The following is a 3,177-nucleotide window of genomic DNA, read 5'->3' on the forward strand; positions in this document are numbered from 1 at the left end:
TCCCCTCTTCTTGCATCGTTTTCAAAACAAAACAAAAAAACAGTAAGTGTCGTGTGATTACACCGGTTGGTTGAGTTCGCTGAAGTCCTGCAAGTTGAGAAGAGGACCTCCCCTCGCGCCCTCGTCGTCATTCGGCTTCAGATTCGGATTTGGTCAAATGATCTGATTGATTGATAATTTTGTTGGACTAAATTTATTTTCCACTTTCATTATTTAATTTTCCTTTTCCTAATATTAATTCGCGAATTTTCAGAGGCTTCGCCTCAATTTTACACACTGCAATAACGAAATTTAACTCTTTGAAAAAAAAAGTCTTTCATCCCATCTTCTTGCATCGTTTTCAAAACAAAACAAAAAAACAGTAAGTGTCATGTGATTACACCGGTTGGTTGAGTTCGCTGAAGTTCTGCAAGTTGAGAAGAGGACCTCCCCTCGCGCCGACGTCGTCATTCGGCTTCAGATTCGGATTTGGTCAAATGATCTGATTGATTGATAATTTTTTTGGACCAAATTTATTTTCCACTTTCATTATTTAATTTTCCTTTTCCTAATATTAATTCGCGAATTTTCAGAGGCTTCGCCTCAATTTTACACACTGCAATAACGAAATTTATCTCTCTGAAAAAAAAAAAAGGTCTTTCATCCCCTCTTCTTGCATCGTTTTCAAAACAAAACAAAAAAACAGTAAGTGTCGTGTGATTACACCCGTTGGTTGAGTTCGCTGAAGTTCTGCAATTTCGATTGCCAGTATTGCAGAATAGAGTTTCATTCTATCCTGGGAGGAATTAATCCAAACCTTGGGCAATTGTGAGGGGATTAAACAGTTTTTTGTGGGCTCGAAATTACACTTTCATTCTTATATTTTCTGATTTACAGTTTATACGTTTGATTATAAAGATAACACTATAGTCGATCCCAAATCCCAACTTACTTGAGATAGAGAGGTAATAATTGTTGTTGTAGTTGAGTCTTTCACTTTAAGTCATACAGACTAAATTGCAACATCATGGTAAAATAGTACCACTCAAATTTCAACTATCTACGTCTTCTTGCAACTTACGACTCTCTTTCATTAGGCCTATCTTCCACATTTCTTCTCCGGCCCACCACTAAAATATTTGCGAATTGCCCTTCTTTTGGGGTGGTCTTTAAATTTTGTCCATCATATTTAAAAATTTTAAATTTTGTTCTTCGGCTAAAATTCATGGGTTCCAGGTTCGAACCCACACTCAGTCAAAAATTTTTAAAAAAATCGCAAGACAGAGTTTAAATTTCGCTATGCCCCCACCGGCATACACTTGTTAAGGAATTACCAAAGTTATGCCGGACCCGGCATACTTACGCCTTATTGGCAGACTTGGCATAAGTATGCCGGGTCCGGCATAACTTTGATAATTCGTTCACAAGTTTATGCCGGGGCCAGCATAACTTTGGTAATTCCTTCACAAGTTTATGTCGAATCCGGCATACTTATGGGCAAACTTTTAGTTAAGCCTTAACTAAAAGTTTTTTCCTAGTTATGTCTTATAAGGCAGACTTTTAGTTAAGTCATAACTAAAAGTATGCCCCATAAGACATAACTTTTCCTTAAGACATAGACTTTGTCTTATAAGGCAAATTTTTCCTTATGCCATAAGGAAAAGTTATGTCTTATGGGGCATACTTTTAGTTATGTCTTATGGGGCATACTTTTAGTTATGCCTTAACTAAAAAGTCTGCCTCATAAGACATAACTAGGAAAAGACTTTTAGTTAAGGCTTAACTAAAAGTTTGCCCATAAGTATGCCGGACTCGGCATAAACTTATTAAGGAATTACCAAAGTTATGCCGGACCCGGCATACTTATGTCAAGTCTGCCCATAAGGCATGAGCATGCCGGGTCCGGCATAACTTTGATAATTCCTTAACAAATGTATGCCGGGTCCGGCATACACGCGACCCAAACCTTGCCTTGTAATTTTTTTTTTAATTTATGCTTGAGCGGGGGTTCGAACCCAGAACCTCATGATTTCTCCGTGAACGCTCAAGGTTGCAACGCGAAGGGCAAAAATTAAAGACCAGCAATATGAGGGGCATAATTTAAAGACCACAAATATGAGGGACAAAATTTAAAGACCACCCCAAAAGAAGGGCAATCCGCGCAAAAAAATGAAATATTTATCGTCTTTTTCAAGATAGAAGAAGAAGAATTTTAGGCATTAACCAGAGATTTGGGAAATGTCATTTTGTGCTTGAACTTATATTGGATTCCTCACAGATCCTACAAAGTTCTTTTGCCATTGTGTCGGTCTGTTAAATATGAAAAGACTGAGAGTACACACATAATCTGGCTGATATGATTGCTGAAATGGCCCAGGCCTTAAAATTTTGGTGGTCCTCTTAAGTTTTTCTACTCGTGCCATGTGCATGCATTTAGCCCAAGTGCTAAAATTGTGGCCCAAATTTCATGGTCCAATTACACCACCATCTTTGTTTCTCTTTTCGCTTTTAACTCTCTTTTTGTTCTTTTTTAGCTAAGCATTAGTGCTCAATTTGACGGTGACGGCTTTGAAAGTGGAGTTGTGATCCTAGAATTTAGGTGGATAGCTAAAAAAGCAATTAAAATTTAGCCGCTATTTCAAATAAATTTGAAAAGCAAAAACTTTTTAATGCAAAAATAAAATTTGGAAAAAGGTACAATTAGTTAAGCTAAAGTTTGAAGATTTGATAAGGTTTTTCTGTGTTTTAACTAGGGATATTTTTATCATAATTTTATTTTCGTATTGAATGACTAAACACTGAATAGTTTGGAAATAGTGGCTAAAACTTAATTAGTGATTCAAAAATCACTATTTGCCAATTTCTTCCAATGTGATCGAGTTTTTATTTTTTTTACTCCTATTAGTTTATTTTTACGTATTACCATGCAACACTAAAGGCACTTTCCTTTTAATTGTAAGGATAGTGCTTTTTCCTTGTAAATTTAAGTTTTCTTTTACTTTACGACTACTATGGTCAAATTTATAGTTCCGTGAAGATTATCGTAGTTTTTTCTTTGTTGATAAAATTTAGTAAAAGGAAAAAGTTTATTACTAAACTTTCTTGTCATTTTACGACAACTCGGTCATCTTATAAATCACTAGATGGTGTATGCCCGTGCGCACTTTGGATTATAGTGTATCTATGTGTATGTAGTTG

This window comes from Lycium barbarum, chromosome 6, assembly GCF_019175385.1.
Source record: "Lycium barbarum isolate Lr01 chromosome 6, ASM1917538v2, whole genome shotgun sequence".
Classification (NCBI taxonomy): Eukaryota; Viridiplantae; Streptophyta; class Magnoliopsida; order Solanales; family Solanaceae; genus Lycium; species Lycium barbarum.